Genomic DNA, 20,809 nt, shown 5'->3' with positions numbered 1-20,809 from the left:
AGAGATTGAAAAGCCATGTTTCTCCTATATTATTATTCAGCAGCTGCTTACCAGGATTGTAACTTTGTGCTAAGCGTAAAGATAAATAAATTATAGTTAGGAAAGTTTGTCAGAGGAGAAAGTTTGCTCAGTACAGATTAAATGTTCAGGGTTTTAGTCATTCCTTTTTAAGACAGGGTGTAGATAATAACTGAAAGTCTTGCAGAGCAGTGAGGTCTTGTGGGTAAAACAGGGCATCCTACCTGTAATGCAGCCTCCTAAAAATCAAGTTGCCAATGAACTTTGCAAGGTCCTTCTCCAAATCATGAAGTTGTTAAACCTTCTCATGGTTTATTTGTTTTTTTTAACTTAAAACACTGCTTTCTTTGAACTGGATGAATTATTTTTCTAAAACTATTTTCAAAATGATGCTTGGAGGGAGTGTTCTCAGATATTTACAGTGTAGTAATATATACATATTACATATTAGTGTAGTACTACACTAGTACTACACTACTACTATTAGTGTAGTACTACCCTTTTATTACATATTAGTGTAGTAATATATACAGTGTAGTAATATATACAGTATAGTGTAGTATAATGAGAGCAACTGAAAGATAGTTACATTGAAAAGTGCTTTCTAATATTATATTTCTCATATATGTTGTTGTAAGGTGTATCTGTGTTGACAGTGATGTAAGAAGGAGATATAATTCTCTCATTCTTTCTCTCTTTAAAATAAACCCTTGACTGCCTCTTCAAATAGGATTTGTTTCATTTGCTTCTACAGGCAAACTTTTCTGGACTATCACGTTTTTGATTTAATGGACAAATTTCTGTTTAAAGAAATGAATTTCACTCTGGGATTTGAGTGAAAGCTCTGGCTCATTGTGTTCTGCAATAGTAGTATATTTGAGAGCTATGGGCTTTGATGGAGGGCAACCTGCCCTCTGCTCCAAAGAATGCCTCTCAGGGGAATGGGCACTGTAGTACTTTAGATGATAACCACTTTCAGAAAGCATAATGGATGACAAAGCAAATGGTGAGATAGTTTGACCCATGCCAGTTTGAAGGCTTTAAAACTGCTGACCTTACTATGAACTTACAGTTGTTTTTTTTTACTTCCCTATGTAGAAAGTGCAATGCAGGTGCACTGTGATTCTTACCAGAAAGACTTGCAACCATGTGTCCAGTAGCTTCTGTGATGTTTTCTCAGTTAGTATAATTTCCTATATGATACATTTTTCTGAAGACAAAAACATAGATCAGTGTCACAGAGTCGTTATGGGAGAGATTATGCGTTAGAGAAATAGTTCTTGTTTTGGCCAATTGTAAACTTCTGGCTTTCTTTACTATCTAGACATCCCAGAGTGACAGCAAACCTGAAGTGATGCCCTCCACTTTTGTAGGTATTTCAAAGTGGGCTTTCAAGTTTCTTGTTTGGAGCAACTTGTGTTGCGACAAGAAAAAGAACATGTAATGAAAGTCGCTCTAGGATGTGATTTTTCTTTTCTGCTGCCATGGCTCGTGTTGTCTCAGCTAGCAGCTCTGATATATCTTCTAAGCTGTAGATACAGAGGTGTCTGCATTGTTTGTATGTGTCTTGAGTTTTCCTTGGTGCACAATATATGGACAGAATTAAGCAAGGTTCATACATCTGCTTTGCAAACACTACTGTGAAATGTTGCTAATCTAGATGTAAAATATACTATCCTGTTGTTCAGTAAGATGCTAACATTTCATTAATGCATAAAAATACTATTTATAAAAGTAAGGAAGTCAAACTGCAATGTAGAGAAATATATGTCCATCTGCACTTGTATGAAATGTATTGCTTTTGTGACTTCTCATGTCAGCTTCAAGGGGGGGAAGATTATCAAGAAAGATTATCATCAATCAAATGTATCCTATTCTGCAAAACTTTCCTTTTATACTTTTTATTGGCACTGTGTAGACCTTCATAGTGCAGTAGACGTAACTCGCCTTTGGGCTGTACCACTCAGAATTAATGAAGTTGTTCTAAATTTGTGCCTATAAATCTTTATACTTCACACTGCAATACATGCTTTATATAGCATAAAGAAAGAGACGTATAGGCACACGTTTATCCAGCTTATTTCTTTATCTTTAGACTTACAGAGTATAAAGCGTAAGAATTTTTTCCTTTAATTCTTCGGTAATCCTAAAATGTCCGTAACTGTAAAGGTAAATGGCCTGTGAAATGACAAGCTTAGCATCTTTAAAGGAGTAATGTGTTTAGAGACCTGGTGAAATATGGGTAAATCTGTCAATGTAAGATCTAGTTTAGAGAATATGATAATTGCCATTTTTTCTAGAGAATAATAGGAGAGCTGTTATTCAGTTAGATAAAAAGACCATTGGAGGTATTAGAAGAAAGAGGAGGGGCACCAAATATGAATTGTAACTACTTGAATTCAAGAAAGACAGTGAGAAAAAAAATCCTGTTTGGCCAAGCCAGACGCTATTTGTTGTAATACAAATAATTAAGAAAACTCACCCAGCAATGAAAGTGAGTTAGAAATGCCAAGTGCTCCACTGTGAGAGTGATATAAAGGCTTATTGGAAAGAAAAAGAAAAAAAAAAAAAAATCATTCTGAGGGCTTTAAGTTTTCTTTTGTGTTTGATTTTATTGCTAAGCTCAAATGTATTTCAATGCATTAAAAACTGAAGGATCAGTGGGGGAGAATGAAATGTTTATGTTTGAACCAGCTGAGTACTTTGGGAGAAACTGCAAAAATAACAGTGGGTAAGACATCAGCATACATAGATATCTATGTATTCCAACAACAACAAAACCCTCAAAACTTATAGTAATTTGAATGGTAATATAGCAAACAGCAACAGCACACAAAATGTATTTTCCACAATAGAGACGGGAAGCTATCTAGTTCTTGAAAGCACTTTTGCCTGAGGCAGTTTCTGAGATGCAAATTTTGAAACCAGGGAAACGTTCTAGGAAAGTAACCTCTAGCTCTGCCTTGCTATTACAATTTTCCTTTGCCTCTGTTTGTTGGTCAGTGTCCAAGGCAGTACGAACTACGCAGACAACTTACCCACTTGCACTGTTGGGAGTATCAATCTCTAAGCTTTTGACCCATGTAATGATTTCAGAAAAACAACTAAACATGGAGTAAATCTACCACAGTAACTGTTACCCTTGCATAACATTAGGCATGATCTTAAATATCTCTGACAAAGCAAGGACACAAAGTACACTATTATATTATTAGAGTAGTAGACACCAGGTTGTGTGTTTTCAGCACAGGTTTTGGTACTTTTCATAAGCCACAAAAATAAGATATCATCCATTTTGGGCCAACTGGGGCAGATTTGTTTCTGTTAAGACTAATATTTCAGAATTAAATATCAGATCGAGTTCAGTAGTGTATTCAATTCCAAATATGAATGTATCCTTGGAGAGTGAAAATTGAGGGAAAGGCCAGATGATATCATTAGTGTTGCTAAGAACAGCTACAGGGTTTGAGAAGAGGGATGAAGAAAAGGAACACTGTTTGGACTAGAGCCAGATGGTGAAAAAAAATTCTTTGTTCTAAATACATTATTTCAATTTCCTTTTGATAGGGATCTTTGAGGACTGAATCAGCCACCTGCAAGGGTTAAAAATGTCAGTAGTCTTAATGTTCTTGTTTGTCCAGGTTTTGGTAGATAGAAATACTGGTCTGGGTCTTCACAAGTGGTAAGACTCATAAAGACGTGATCAAGTGATTAATCGAGATGTATGTTTGCTCTCATCCTTCATTAGAGGATGGAAATGTTTTAATAGGGTGTGTCTCTAATCATATATGCAGTCTTCAATTACGTAGTTGGATTTGTTGTTTCAGGTATATTTAGGTACCTTTTATGGTACTTCTTTGGTACAAGAAAACATATCAATGTCAAAATGTTTCGAACAAAGTGAGTTCAATTGAGATGCCGTGTCAAAGATTAAAAAACTAAATCTTGAAATTATTACAGTCATAAAGCATGCTATGTAAGAGAACTTAGAAGTATTTTAGAAAATGATTTAGCACCTTTGGTAGTCAGTGGAAGAAAGCAAATGAGATTGGTCCTAATGGGTTTTCTTTGAAAATCAAGGAAGACAACGTGAATTATGAAATCAATCTGAACAAAGTACATAACAGCCTTAAACATGTCCACTGTGCAATGCAGAGAAGTAAGCCCTTGAATGCAGTCACTCTGTGTTGGCATATCTCTGTTGGAGCTATCCAGCCCACTGAAAGGCACTGCATGTCAGCTGTCACATTTTTCTAAAGAAAGCAGTTAACTGCAGGACATCAGCTAATATTTCTGCAGGACTTAGCATGAACTCTGTGAACTCTGACTAGCTTGGAAGTCAAGACACACATGTTCAGCCTGCAGTTACAGATATCCCTTAGTTTCCAAGTTTTATACAAATCTCCAAAGCATAAAATATTATATATTTTCCATAGTGCTTATTTCATTTCACGTGGTGGCTTCCAGTACCCATGCTGCCATTTCTCTTCCCAGCTCTTAGTGAAAATGTGTAGCTTGCTCAATTACCATCTCTCATTATAATCCACAATTTATAAATAAAAGAAAATGACCATTTAAAAAAAAATCAAAGCACTTGGCTGACAATTGAGATGTGTTATTACACATCTCTTTGTTTGTCATGAAGAGCTCATCTTTTTCTTCCAAATGCTAGTCTGATTTCCATAATAACAGTTCTAGCTCACCTTTCCTTTTTTAAAACAGCATTAATTTAAAAAATGGATCTGTTCCAGCGGTCAAATCTGTTGGTAGCAAAACATACTCATTCTTAATGGGAGTATAACCTTGTTAAAGGCTGAGTGAAAGCTAAATGATGTCCTTGCAGAGAGAGAAACAATGCAGTTTGTTTCTAGCATAAATCGAGGGGAAGAGAAACAAGAGCCGTAAACAAATCTGTGCAATGGAGGCGAGCTTAGTGTCTAGCAGGGTAACTGTCTTGAACAAAGGTACGACTGCAAGAGTAGGGACTGATAGAAGTGAATGATTGGCAGATGAGAGGCTGCTGTGGTGACCCTTGAAAACATACGCTTTTCTTCTTTAGAATCTGTGTTCTTCAGTATCCTTGACTGAGGAAAAAAATCACTGCACAGTTCCTAAAATGTATAATAAGGGTTTCTCTAAATGGAAAGTCAGTATTTGGTAATTCCATGTGCACGGTAGGTAAAAGCTTTCTCTCGTTAGTAAATCACACACAGTTGGAAAATTTGCAAATCTGATTCTTAGGTAGGGGGAGATGGAGATTCACTGGAGCTGTGTTGAACTACACAGGCTGACAATCAACATTGTAACATCTGCAGCATTACAAGACAGTAATAGATGTGTCAAAAAACACTTGGTTGTCCCCCTGCAATTCTAAATAATTGTATTAACATCAATTTTTGTAAGTTGAGGCAAATACTTAAAACATGATCAAGATTAAAAAAAAAATTCCTATGAATTTTGAATGAAATTAGAATTTTGGTTTCAAAAGGAAAGGGAAATAATTGGATAGAATTATGTAAATGAATATTTGAATTCATATTTGTCTTTTTAAAGAGTAGAGAGAGAGTTTGGGGAAGTGTTAAAAATAAGATATGTGGACACTAGAATGGGTAACCGTAGCATTACAATGACAAGTCAAAATTAGCCAAATTGGAGAGGAATTCTAGCTCTGAGTTTTTCCTCACAAATATATTTTATTAATGGAGGTTAGCAGTAAATATATATATTGTTATTTATATATATATATATAAATATATATATTGTTTCTATAGATCTCCTTACTGAAATAGGTATGTATCCACTTTGCTGAAGGCATATAAGCAGGTCACAGTTACATGGTGGGATGGGAAGGGATGCCACCCCCTGTGCCAGTGGTGCAGCTTCTGACTGAGTGTTTGTTGATCAGGGTTTGAAACCGTGCTGCTGGACCACTCAGCAAGCAGCATCTAATCATGCTTCACTGTGGGAGAGTTTTGTGATGAATCTAGAGACTAGAAAATGTAGTAAAGAAGTAAATACCAAAAGAAACATTATTGTTTGTAAACTATGGTCAATCATACAGAAGCTCAGTGTTTGAAGGGACAGTTTCATCTGTAACTAAGGAAGTATTCAGTACAATAGCATGTAATAATTGCTATGGCAACATTTTTTTCTTTTCCTGATCAGTAGATGAAATGCTGGTTTTAAACTTATGCCTATAGCTTGTAAATAGATTTGTTTATCCTTGTTTTACTTACCCCATATTCTCAGTCACTACAGTGAAGCTTGTAAAGAGCCCTTGTAGAGCACAATACAAAAGCTGATTAAACATATGTGTTCAATGACTTGTATACTGACACAATTCAGTGAAAAACTAATTATTAATAATAGTAAAACAGTAACAGTTTGTCCTCTGTAGCTTCTTTCATCAGAGCAGCTCAAAGAGCTTTGCAAATATTAATTAAGCCTTAGAAGACCCTGATAAACATCTCTCTCTTCCTCTTTTTTTTTTTTTTTCCTTCTTCCACAACTAATATTAATTTTTGGATTACAGTGAATCAGAACAAAAATCGAGAAGAAATTGGAAGGTAAAAAACATCCTTGTCCTATGTAAGGGTGCCACAGAGTCACAGCCTGTATTATTGAAACCAAATGCTGGGTTTGATGCTATGCAGCATAATCTGTGCACCTGCCTGTACACTTTCATTTACATTAGGCATCTCTCAGGTCCACAGTGTGTGCAACCATGTAATCGGAATTTTTTTTTGTCAACATAACAATCCTTTCCTAAGCAGTAAGCTGTATTGATTGTTCTTACTGCTTGTTCTTACTTGCATTCTAATATGTAGATTTTAGATGAGATTTATTTATTTTTTTCATTATTCTTATTTTAAGGAAATTATTTTAAGAATAAAATTCCCTAAGCTTTTTATATGAAGAGTTCATAATTTTGAGCAGACAGAAGGTTGGTCTCTAGGATCTTGAGATCTAATTCTATTTGCAGATGGCTTGAATGTAGTCTCAGAAAAATATTTTAATCTCATTACTTCAATTTCCTGCTTTGGAGAAGAGATAAAATTATTTTCAGAGGTTCTAGAAGCATTATTTAATTGTTGTTTTAAAGATAGTGTAGCTAAGGGTTATATGCACTGCCTAAGAACAGAAATGAGGCAATAATCTTTTTATTGAGGCATTCATTTATTAATTCCTAATGTTACAAACTTGGCCGCACAGATGAGAGCGTTCCACAGTGCGTGAGGTTTTGATGAGTTCTTTTTTCTACACCTTGTCAACAGCTTCAGCTTTCTAGCCCCATTTTAATCAACTAGAAGAATGCAATAATCTTAATTATTTTCCGGAGTAAAGTCAGATCTAGTCAGGATTATAGCCTGACACAGTGTCATTTCGGAAATGCTGTTTTCTTTTGTTGGACTACCAGTTCCCATTTGGCATTGCTGTTCCTTCCTTCATCATCCCTTTGTACTTTTGGGCCAGCTACAGTTCCTCCAATCTGACATCTGAGCTGCTGCCTATAATCTTTCATGGTAGTTTTCCAAATGCCAAGTTGAGCTGTAACAATCTCTGCATCTTGATCTCATGAAAGGAAGAACATCCGAATCAAAGTTATTCACTGAAAGATTTTTATCTGGTTTATATTGTTATTTCAGGCAATCAAATGATTTCCACTCAACTAAAGACAACTATTTGTGCCAGCGGACAGGCTGTACGCACTTGTTCAGAGCTGTTTGAAAATCACTGATCTAGCAAACAATGCATCTTTCTTCAGTCACATCATTCTCATCTCCTGAGTTCCATGTAGAATTTCATCCTCAATCTAAACTTGAAGATCTTAAAGTAAAGCTCTCCCAAATGGGGAAAGAAAACATTAGTGAGAGGAAGAAGTTGGGTGAGCCGTGGGTAGCCTGTTTTCTGACAAATGTCACGTGATGTAAACTTGAACACAATTTAATATGAATTTTAAAACACAGTTTCCTACCAGGGTGCCTTCTGCAAGCTGGTTCTGTGGCACCGGCTCTGACCTAGTTATTTGCAGCAACTCTTGATAAGGAGAGCAATCATGTTCATCCTGGTTCTCCTGTGGACAATTACAGAGAAACGCAGTATTGCTTAATTCTAATGAATTATATTCAAATATTTGATTAGCCACTGCAGAATAAAATTGCAGATGATCTTTTTCCATCCAGAAGAACATTTGAAACTGTTTATCTACGTGTCCGTGAGCCCAGAATGGGAAGAATATTCAGGACAGATGCCCTCAGAGTGCCTGTGCATGGACAGTAGCTTCCTAAAATTTCTTACTACTATGGGCAATTAGGAGTTTGAGAAAAGCAGTTGAAGAAGACCTAAACTAGTTAGTGCACAAGTTAGCTAGGTGTTTAATGCATTGGGTTATGAATTCCTTAAAGGAATTTGGCTCTTTATAGTCCAAACTGTGTTTTGGAGAAATCTATCCTTACAGTACTATTTTGGGAAATTAGGCTCCCTGACCATGCTCTGAACTGCATGTAAACTCATTCTCTAAAGCAGATGGTCTGAATATGACTCTTGGGTCTAATTCTCTGCTTTCTACTAGCAAAGAGGAAATGTGATATAGGGAAAATCTAAACTGCTGTTGATTCTGTTTGGCAGGGTTGAAAACTAAAAGCTCTTCTTTCAGTGCTACGAGTCTCAATCAAGACTCGTCATAATATCAGAAAGGATTATTTAAGTCCTCAAATTACTGTCAAGAACAACAAAAAAGGCAAATAAAAGCTGTCAGAATCAATTTTCTAAAAGTAAGATTAATAAGCTAGATATTTTGTGTTGCTCTAGGTCCCGGAATTAAGAATAATTAACTTCTCAGATGGAAAGCTTAGTTCACTGAGACTACTCCTTTGTATAAGAAAGAAATGAAGGACTTCTGCAATTCTCTTGAAGTTTGCAGCCCAGTTCTGTGATATTAGCAATCTTTGGGCATTCATGCACATACTTGAAATTCTTCAGAAATATAACGAATAGTTCCAAACTGTCATTCACTGCTTTATGGATCCAAAGAGCAAATTTACAATTAAGTTCAGTCAAAGTTTGTATGCTTCTTTGTAATATCAGAAGTGGAAACTTGTATGACAGCTGTGTTCTCTTGACATGACTCCTGCAGTTTAGAAGTTTTTTAAGTGTTTGGAATTTCGGTGTAAATTAAGGAAAATTTACTTCATCAATTAAATTTATTGTAAAAAAAAAATCTTGCTTGCTGTTGCTGTTAAATCGTTAAATGACAAACACTATGTCAAAAGCTGTTTGTTTAACAGGCACTGGTTACAATATCCAGCTAATGATTTATTTATCCATTTCCTGTGGTTTTGTTGATTTGGCAGGATAACATAACACTTACTAGTAACACATAATATTTAGTGTTATGGCTGAAGTACCTTAGCTGAGCCTTTCTTAAGCATTTCTTTCAGGCTTTGGGTTCCATCACTTTTCTATTTGCATGGATTAATTAGCCTTTCCCAACAGAATGCTGGTGCTGGAATATGAATGAAGTCCTGTAGCATTCCTATTCAAGTGTGGGATCACCAGGTTAATCTCTACATGAAATAGTTTGGTTACTGAATGGAAGAGCTGCCATGTGGGTTGAGGCTGACGAAGTCAATATATTTTAAAAGATTTAGTAAGACACACTCTTCAGTAGTAGCTTCTGCAATGATTTAATAACTCTGAATTAGTTTTATAACTAATTGGAGTGCAGCTTTAATTTCCATCCTTTCCATTTACTGGATGACAAAGACCTGAAGTAATCAAGCATAATCCTTCTGGGCTGTCATCCTGGGAGCTGGCAGAGAGGGGAATGGCACTACTTCAATTTTTTTTTGCTACTACAGAAACATAAAATGAACCCTAAGCTATTCTCTGGCGTTGTTATCTTTCTTCTGACAAAGCACAGCATCCTGAGGCTGGGACCTGTGAGGCATCAGTAATGCCCCATTTTGGTTTGGAGCTGAGATGAACGTGTGGAGAAGTCTCCTGTCCCTTCCCAGCTACCAACTGGTGGTTCAGCCAGAGCTGTATGGTTGGCTTCTCTGTCTGAGTACTGTCATTTGCTTAGCTGTTCAGTTAAGATTTTGGATATCTACGGGTGTGCTCAGTTGCTATGTGTCAAGTGTGCTAACACATGGTCACCTGAGTGGCTTTACTTTGGTGAATGTCCCAGACTGGCAAAGAATGGGATGTTACAGAGCAGTAAGGGAGTGTTGATGGAAAAAAACACAAGTTGCTTGAGCATTTTCCTCAGGAGAGAGAGCAGCCTTGTTTAAAGCTTAACATGTGACTTTTGGCTGGAGTAAAAGCAGGCTTGACTGAAAGCTGAGGGAATGTGATCCACATTGTCAGAAGAAAGAAGAAAATTTCTCAGTGGGTAAAAATTCTTGCTTGCTATATGCTGTCTGTGAGAAATGAGTAGAACAGTTATTTTTGTTTACTTTTTTTTGTTAAATGGTCATTGGCCTACCCAGCTACATGGAACTATTATTACCAGGAGAAAATGCAGAGCGATTACTTAATTTTATTTAAATATGCTTTACTCATACTTGTCCACTCTGAAACAGTTGTTTAACAGGAGCAATTAAAGTGGATCAAACTTGTTTCCCCTGATTACCAAGTGAATTTAGCAAAGTGGATTCAAACACCTAACTCAAATACTCCTTACTTTACCTTCTTAGAGAAGGCCATGAAAGAGGAAGCACAGTTACAGAGAAAAGGAACGGCCTGTGAAATTGACAGTGATAGGGGATATAGAGGAGCCTGTGTTTTTATGCCTGTCTGCTTTGGGTCAGAACCTGATTACAGACTGCACAGATATCTCGGTCTCTACTGTCAATTACCTCACTTGATCATTTCATTTTTAAAATACAGAACTTCTGATACAGTGCTGATAACTGGATTTACCCACTGCTACGCAGGTTGAGAGCAACGCAAGTGATCTAGTGATTATTTTTTAACCAGAATACATTATTCTGCTTTTTTGGTGTTTAGAATTCAAGATAATGAACGACCGGTTCTTGGTTTGGTACTGGCTGGAAATACATACTACTAGCAAGGGAAAAGTTACTAGTAAACAGTAGATGTTATTATGTTCCTAGATCCAAACTTTGGTCTGTTCCTGTCCTGTGAGGCAGTTCCACGAAAGCACCCATTTTTGCTTGCTGAAAAGGGTTGATAAATTCTAATAGGGCTTGAGACACTTCCCCTCTGCTTCAGTGAATGCAAGCCAGCAGAAGAACAAGCCTTTGGTACCTGTGGCTTCAGGATGGTGAACATAGGCAACATCCTTATGCTTCAGAGCTGCAGGGCAGTCTTTTGAAGTGACATCTCTTCTCCACTCTTTCCTGTCTGCTCAATTCTGAAATGCAGGTGAATATGAGATGGCAGCCTGCTCTTCTGGAAGCAGGAGGGTAGGCTCCACTGAAGGACTGACTGGTTAGGCACAGTCAGTTACATAGTTTCTATGTTTTTACCTTTTTTCGCTCATTTATTACAGAGTAATGAAGATACATACAATGTCCTCAGATGCTTTACTGAGCCTTGACTCCTGTTCAGAGTAGTTTTCATGACACCTGAAACATTGCAATAGGTTTTTAAATTGTTTTTTTATTGAATATTTTCAGTTGTGCTGCTTGGATATCTAGAACATCTCTCTTTTTCCCTAGCATGGAATGAAAACCTCTTACTGTGTGGAATAGGCGCATAGGATCAATTAGTCTCTCTGTTCAGTATACAATGTAATTTAGCACCTCAACTACATGAATTTCACTTTCTGTAATTGTTTATGTCTGCATGGGGCTAGATATATGCTTTGGAGCTTAACCTCCATTTATATATTGTACTGCAGATGTACAGTGTTTGCATAATGTTTAGCCAGACTGGTGCAAATCTAAATATTTAGAAAGTCAAATTTGTTTTTCAACATCATTTTAAGTATCCGTAGAGTAGAACTTGAGGCTGTGCTATTCTTATTGGTTTGTAGGGAAGCTTCGAAGTCAAACTAAGTAGAGATTGTGGTTCTGGTTGTAATGTTGTTCTTGATTGTGCTGTGGTTCTTCCATCGTCTAACCAATGTTTTTAAAAAGTGTCAAGTCTGTAGTATATAGAGCTCTGGCCCTACCAGATCATGCAAACAGCAGTGTTAGTGTAGCTTTCTAGATTTTCTTTAGTTCCATGACAGGTACTGAAAGGAGTTAGTGGGTTTTAAATGTGAGGTGGTGGATAAAATAGTATAGTTGAAGAGACACAAGAGTTGCAACAAATTTGATTTGTGAAATAGGTATGATATATACAGCTTCCTATGGTAAACTACAGAGCATCAGCCAGTAGTCAAATGAATTTGCAGGTCTAGATCTACTGTGCTGGCAAAGAACATTCCTTGTGATGCTAAGATATGAAGAGTTTATGGTAGGAAACATTATTCTACTGTCAGTCAGCTGATACCATTGCAATAGTGCTCCTGTGTCTGCTGTTGGGGAATTAAATGAGATTATGTTATTATTCCTCTTCATCTTATGCCATGCTTCGGTCTGACTTAGAGAATTCAGCAAGAATAAGAACAAATGGATATTTTCTTCTACATTGCCAGGTTTCTGGGGGTATAACTTTTTTCCTGCTCTGGAGGTCCTCAAATCTAAACTTGATTATTAGCATTTTCATTGAGTGAAAATGCAGCTGACAGGGAAGATACTGTCTAAGGGAGAAGAAAAGAAGAAGAAAATAATTTTGAGGAAGAAAGACAAAATAATGAGTGAAAGGGAAAAACAGCAAAGCTCTGGTATGGCTACTTTCTGAAAATACTGATGTCGTATGTAGAAAGGAAATTATTATAGTATAATCTTCAAACATGTAATTTCCATGTACTGTTTTTATTCAAGAGCTTGAAGGGAGAGGAATTTTAAGACTTTTAATTCCCTTGGTAAAATAATTATATCAGCTGTTCACCTTTTTCTTTTTTCTTTTTTTTTCTCTAGAACTGTGTTTTGAATTTTTGTTTAAAAGTACCATGAGCACCACAACAGGGATGTATACCTTATTGTTTTTCCTATAATATTTGTCACAAGTCACCATTACAATAAGTTTGAGTGAAAATGCTGTCCACACAACATACTGTATTCTTCTAGAGGCAAGCGATATATGAATAATAGTGTAGCATGAAATGGAAATAAGTGAATTCTGGCTGAAAATAGCAGGCATTGTCTGCTGTACAAAGGAGTAGAGAATAGTTCTGAGGTTTCCAAAATCTCTTATCCGAAGCTCTGGCATTCTGGTCTGCTGAGGAGCCAAAAGAGGATCAAACCACAGGCACAGAAGAGATGATAGTCTTGCACACATTTCCTTTGATGATCTTCTGAGAGAATCATTTGGCTAAATTTCTGAAGCATACTGCATAAGGGCTAAACTCTGACTTCAAGGGGGCTGTCAGCCTATACAAGCAGTGTGCCTGGCTGTAACTGGCTTTTTCTAATTCTTCCAGAAGGCATTCAGTCTCTTCCAAATTTCAAGTCTCTATTTGGAACCAGATAAATTTCATGCACAGCGAAGAATAAAAAGACACTTCAAATGTATTACACTGTTTAAAGCCTTACTTAGGCCTTATGCTTTGCAAAAAGCAATGACCATTCTCTCCAGAGATTCAGTTCACTAATGACTTTATTAGACATTGCCTCTGTCTCTTACTGGGGCTACGAATTCAGTTATAAGACCTAGATGAACAGATGTGCATACAGAAAATTAAATATACAAAACAATTCTCAGTCATAGTGTTTGATTGAAATTTTTCTTGAAAGCATTTTTGTTATGTTTTTGTGATGGTGCTCTCCTTGTTCTCCCTCTGCCCCTCCAGCTTCTTAACTCCCTTTTTCATCTTGGCCTTGCTCTCAAGGCCTTGCGAAGGAAGCCGGAAACCAGCAGTACTGATAACAATCTTGCTAAAGCAGATTAATGACCATAAATCTGTCTCAAGCTAGGGGCTGAAAGATCTGATACCAGTGCCCTGGTTCAACAGCAGAGGACTGCTTGAACTTAGGCCTAAAAGGTGTGTGTGTGTGTTTAATCCTACTCTCTGTGCAGTCAATAAGTGTATCCAGCCATCTGAAGTCTTGTTAAGTCACTGTCTTATTTACAATTCAGCTTTGTTACATCACTGTGTTATATCTGTATTGTATCAATGTGTGTTCTAGCTTCTCTCCTTTGAGCACCGTATAATGTAGTTGTTTTCTATCCGTTATAATTTCACATCAATTCTTAGATGAGCAATCAAGAAAAGACAAAAAAACCCCAAAAAAACAAACAACAAAAAACAAAAGAACCCATGCTAAAATCAGCAGCACAACTAAGATTCCAATTTAGAGAGCTTTGTTAGAAACAAAAGTATTTCAGAATAAATTTCCCTCCTCGTGGAGAGACGTCACTGTAGTCTTGTTATAGAAACAGTAGTATGGACACAATCCATCAGTCTGACATAACTACTCGTCTGTAACCACTGAATGATCCTCTGAAGTCAACTACTTCATAGTGAAATGTGTTTGATACAGACTGTGGGTTGACACCTCAGTGTATGGCTCTGCATATCAGGGAGAAGACATCGGGTGTACGTGTATAATGCAGATGATTTCTTGCTTCATGGAACTGAATAATCTGGAAAAATGCAGTGTGTCAAGAGAGATAAAAAAGAAACAAAAGTGATTCTATTTGCTACATGTGCCATGTATAATGTCATATAAATAACCCTTTTTTTTAAATGTTAGTGATGTTCTCTGGATTTCTGGCTGAGCAGGCACTTTTTCTCTGACTGCTGGAATATTGTGGTAATATTTAAGTTTTCTGGTTTGTAGCAAGAAAAACTATAGCACAAAGACTTCATGGAAGCTATAAAATAGTTTTCATTTCTTTCTTTTGAAAAGGCTGTTCATCATTAAATATCTTCCTAGGACTCTACAGCAGAAATATCAGGACATGAAACATAAGGCTTTAAGATGATATTGCTGTACTGTTGAAAGTCTTTGTAAAAGTGCAGGTGTAAGAAAAGTTTGATCTGTGATTAGCCTAACCAGTCACATTTGTCTGCTAGCTTTAAAGCTTCTTTTAATCACAGGAATACAGCCTTTGATGTGCATGGCTACCTTTCATCCCTTTTCCAAAACTCTCTTCTCTGCCTTCCTTACATGCCAAGAACAAAATTCTCAGTCTTATTAAAATGTGTGCATCAGGTATTTTTATTTATGTACAATTTTAACTTTTCTATTCTTGTCTAAATATAAGTTGTGATTGAATCCTTGCTTTTATCTTTTGCCTGTAAAAATATTCTTATCTATCCTTAGGGTCTGTTTTTGTTGCTGATTGATTAATCTTCTCATTATAATTCCAAGAAAGGTAGAAAAATCTTTTAATGAATTGTTAATACATTTCAAAACTTTACAGTGGACATGTATGTGGATTAAATTCTGCCATTTGGACTAGTATGCTGTGGGTAAACCTGCTGTGGCACTGATTGCTTCTCTTCTTCTTGTCAGGTTTCCATCTATCTTAGCAGACAGTTATGCATATTGCTCGGATTTTCCTGGAAAGACTTTTAGAGTAGTATATTAGCCTGTGTGATCCCATTCCTTGCTATCTAAGAGTTTGTCCAGGTGGCAAATGGAGCATGTCCACAAGAAATGAGCATTAGGGGGCTTGAAGGCTGTGTCATACCTGCTGGGGTTGGCTTGACTTGGTTCTGGAGTATATGGCATAAAGTGCAACAGGTGAGATAGTGTATATGTAATAAAACATGCTTATTTCCCCTGCAGTTTTTGTGACTTGCTTCTGCTTTGATTCAGGCTTTTCTCCAGGTCTTACTTTCTGATCTCCTGGCCCTGAATCCCAGTTCTTGCAATTTTCTCTATGGACTTGGCTGTGCTAGCATTGCTCTTTGTGCCCTCTGCACTTGCAGCAATATTAGGAAGAGAGTAGTGTAAATAAGCACCTGGAGCACAGCTGTCCAGGACCCTTTGGCATTACTGTCACCGCTGCTGCACACAGAAAGCTGTGCTGCTCTTCCTTTTACATTTATTTTTAGATGAGTTTTTAATTCATTGTAGGGTATGAACCTGCTGAGGGACTATTAGACTTAAAAATTGAGTCTTTGGTCTGCCAGACCATACCATCTAGTGATTAATCCTTACTTTGTAATCAGTCTGAACAACAGGGGCCTTACACAGTAACCATCCATTAAGCGTTTATTGCAACAGAGTAAAAGTTATGCATTTCATTACAAGTATTAAAACCTGGGCCTAAGTTTGGAAAATGTACCTGCACTGTGGATGTCTGATTCATTGTCAGAAGCATTTGGTGTCTGGGATCAACTGCTGGAAATCAGAGAAACAATAAGTGGCTCTGAGCTTTCATTTCCCTTTTTCTACCCAGTTGACAGCAAAATCCTACAATAATAGAGTGAGTTACAATGGCATCTAATGATTTTCTGGGAAGCAGGGAATATACTTTGGCAGGGAACCAGGAGCTTTGTCAGGCTGAGGCTTAATGTGTTGAAGTTTAAAACCTCAGGCTTTGGCAGCGAGAGACTAAGGTGTATCGAGGAAGAAATGGATAACCCTGCCATATTCACCACCTCGCTTTTTACAGAAATGTATTATGTCCTAAATTCAAATTGCTGAAAAATAATATGGAACTGTAGAGCAATTTACAGTAATTATAATCCAAATGAGGATTGCAGCCTGACTCTGTGTCAGACATCTTTGGCTTTTCAATATAGACAAATTTCCTGGGATGTTGTTATCAACAGTTTTAAATAAAAAAAATACATAGTCTTTCTAAAGCAGTACTTTAATCAAAGTACATCATTCTGCATAACTAATTGCCAAACTATGGATGAGCAGAGCAGGGAGTTTGCAGCCTTTCCTGGGAAACCAAGGCTGGGTCTGGCTGTGCCTTCATTACAGTGTAGCTGTGGAGTGTTTTCTTTTGCCTTCATTTTGTATCTCCTGGGTTTATATAAAGCATATAGCTATAAAAAGTTTCTGTGTGCGTGCAGTTCCAGAAACAAAAGCTTTCTTTTAATTAAAGTTTATTTATGCATGTTCTGTTAAACACAGGTGTAAAGTAACTAGGTACTTTTCATATGTTGAATTTGGAGGGTTTTTTTTTGTTTGTTTGTTTTTTGTATACTTGTTTGTTTTTGTGCTGTGGCAATTGGATTTATAAGTTTTAAGTGTTTTAAATATCTGCCTACAGCAAGAATTTGTTCTCTTAAAACATTCCTTTTGTATTTGTGATTATACTCTGTATTAATTATCTTTTTTATGAAGTTTGAGATATGGAAATAGCCATATTTTAATGCAAATAATACCCCAAAACAAACAAAAAAGAAAGGCCAACAACTCCAACTGGTGATTTTACATTTGTTTGGCTGTTCCATGAAATGTACCTTCTCAAGCTTTGAGAAGAAGGACTTGGGATTCTGTGTTGAGGTCTACATACATATGACTGATTTCTGAATTTTTTTATATTCTTATGGGTATTGAATCATTTTGGTGTGCTGGCATTCGTGTGCATAACTCCTTATATATGATGATATATGATGATAATATACCCCTAACATTTTTAGTGACAGATGGATTGCTCAGATTGATCCAATTTGGATGATGATGTGCTAATTTGAAATAAAACAAAAACATGACAGGTGTGCTTCGTGTGTGATGCAGAAAGGGTATGTTATATTTGATACTAGAGAGGAAGCAGTCTTGTGGTGTCTCAGATACTTGTCTTACACAAGAGTGTAATTTGTGAGGTGCAAACCTGCAGAAATAACAGTGTTTTGGTATGAGGAGTTGTGTCAATAAATTTTACGTCTCTTATGTGCATCATGGGTAGGCAATGCTTTTGTCTTTTTTTCTTTATTTGCAAATAATGTATTGATTATCCAGTTGGATTTAATAAGAAGGGCCCAATGCAAACTGTTTTCGAATACCTTGCAAACAAATGAAATATAATGCATGGGCTTTTTGAAGTGGATAAATCACGTCATTGAATTTAGTAATTTCTAGCTAAATTAATTTTATTCCTGTATAGATTTTAGTAGCTTTTGTCAGTAGTGGGTCTACCCATTAGTTTGAAGAAACACAGCATTGCTTAATGCTTAAATGTCTAGCAGCGGCATAAAAACCCCAGAGTGGAAAGAGCCATAGTAACCCCTAGGAAGTAGCTGAGGAATGTACCTGAAAGGTGAGAGACCTGTGTTATCTGATTTTGTTATTCCACTGAGTCCTGGTAGGCACCTCCTTGCAGCTATTCTGCTTCTCAAGTTTTCTCTAGTCTCTCAGGCATCAAACAGCTGCCTTCACCTCCACTGAATTTTATTTCATTCTAGAGGACAGAAAATAAAAATCTCAATTTTCTGTACAAATGGGGAAGATACTGCAGATCCTCTCAGAAATAAGTTGTCATAAAGTTCTCATTCTTTGGTTGGGGTTAGCACATACTCTTTGTTTCAGGATTGTTGCTCGTGGTATTGGAACAAAATGTCGGTTTTACTTGATCTATCTTAGATGTTTCTTGGTTCATAATTGCAGACGTGTAGGTAAAGGGATAAAGTTTATCTTGAAATATCTGTGCACACTTCAGGAGTGTGTATTAAAGCTATCTAGAACATTAATGAAGGAAGTGTGAATTTGAGGATATGCATGTTTGTAAATTGAGAAATCACCGGAGGTTTTATAGTGATAGTTCTTATTCTTATTTTATTTTATTTTATTTTATTTTATTTTATTTTATTTTATTTTATTTTATTTTATTTTATTTTATTTTATTTTATTTTATTTTATTTTGTTTTATTTCGTTTTATTTTATTTTATTTTATTTCATTTATTTTTGCAGATAACAAAGGGGCAATAAAAAAAAATAAAATCTATCTGAATGATAGGAATGACTGTGAATAAATAGTACACAGAAATTGGAAATAATTTTATAAACAAATACCAAACTAGAAATCAAGTTAGAAGTTGATGCACATCCGCTGTAATCTGCTTAAAAGCAGTGAACTAGTAAAAGTAACCTTTTTCTTAAAGAATAAGGTATACTTAGGTGCCTCTTCTCTTAATTTCTTTGAAAGTTTATGAAGAAATTTAAAGTTCCATGTCAGATACCTGGAAAAATGGACATAAACCTTGAACATAACATCAGAGATGCTGCATTGCTGTACATAGGATTTCTCCTTTGTCATACAGTGATGTTTTTTTCAAGTATCAATGGATTTCAGTTGACAACTGAAATGTTTTAAGTTGTTAAATAAATAAAAAGAATCACAAAGAGATAGATACCCACAAATGTACATACATACAATGCCCTTTCAAGTTACTGAAATGCAGACAGGAGGGGGAAAAATGCTATGGGAAATCCAGTTTTCAAGTATTACAAATAGCTGATTAGCTTATGTGGTTACTACATTGGTTTACCACAGCTAAGATGGGATTTAAAACTCTGTTAGAGCAGAAAAATGAAAACTTTTAATTTGCTCATCAAAATTCTTATGCATGGTAGTACAGGCGAGTAACTCCAACACCCTACGAGTGTCAGGTGAAGTGTATTTTCAGAGCTGTGTGGAATGTCTTTACTTACAGTGTAATGTTTGCTACCTTGGCTGATCACAGAAATGTTCATTTATGGGGGGAAAAAATGAGAAAAATGGTACTCTTGAACAGAATTGGCATAGTGTACCTAGCAAGATTAGGCATTTTTCTCTCTTGAAGGATAGAATGATTCTCTTGGATAATTTCAAAAGATGGCTGTAAGTCAGAAATAAAAGGAAACATTGCAGCCGATTTGGTTTGGTCTTTATTTGTATTGCATGTTTGTTAGCTTTGTAGTAGATATTCTGCAGAAAATTATTCAGTCTGAATGGAAATAGGCTGTATCACATATGGGCCTGGTGTGTCTAAAAGAAGAATGTAATAGTGTTATCTGAGAGTGTATTACTGAGTGAAAGGATGCTTCTGATCCTACTGAAATAAATGACCTTTGACTTGGAACAGCACAGATCTTATTCTATGATTGTGGGCTCTGCCCAGTGCACCTTTCTCCCTTTTGTGAGGTCAGAGTGGACAAACTCCATTTATTAATACGGGTAGAAGGCAGTGGTGCAATTGTAAATATGATTACTCGGAGCATCAAGTAATTTATTTCAAAATTCATTAGATCCAATAGTTATCCTCCTAGCATTTGAAAATCTTGGGACTAGGTGAGAGGTAAAGTTTTTGGTTAAGTGGCAGACATATTATTTAACATTTTGTAAAATAAAGATTAAAAAAATAATATTCTGGTAATATGTGAGTTTTAAAAGTGTTCAGTTGGCGTGACTGGGGATAAAAGAGAGTTGGCCCTTTATTTTAGTGAGTACAAAATGGATTATATTCTAGTAATGTGCATGCCTCCATTCTTGGGATTCAGTATGAAGCTTCTCCGAATTGCTTGATCTAAAATACAAAAACAAACTAATGTAACTCCTGAAGTAATTTTCCATTAATTTCAAATTATCCGTAACCTTATAATCCCTGTTGTATGACTGCTGTGCCCAATTACTGTTGTAGGTGTGAAGTCTATCTCCTTTCTTCATTTCAGTTATACAATAATAAAAATATGATTAATCTAGATACACTGATCAATCAGTTTTATAGATATATCTTATTTTACTGGAAGCTTTAAAAATATTTTTGAAGTTATCCAATAAGAATTTCTCCACTGTTTTCAGCATCATTTTGGTGTTAATACCTGGTTAATC

The 20,809-nt window shown here is 36.1% G+C and overlaps 1 long non-coding RNA gene across 1 annotated transcript in view; it reads left to right on the top strand.

Moving 5' to 3' along the window:
- The window catches only part of LOC107317083 (uncharacterized), a 106,362-nt gene that overhangs the window by 14,461 nt on the left and 71,092 nt on the right, over positions 1-20,809 (top strand). The window lies entirely within an intron of this gene.

This window comes from Coturnix japonica, chromosome 11 (genome assembly GCF_054131305.1).
Source record: "Coturnix japonica strain WE chromosome 11, WE-NBRP24, whole genome shotgun sequence".
In the NCBI taxonomy this organism is placed as follows: Eukaryota; Metazoa; Chordata; class Aves; order Galliformes; family Phasianidae; genus Coturnix; species Coturnix japonica.
The sequence above is the reverse complement of the archived record's forward strand: the minus strand, read 5'-3'. Positions and strand labels throughout refer to the sequence as shown.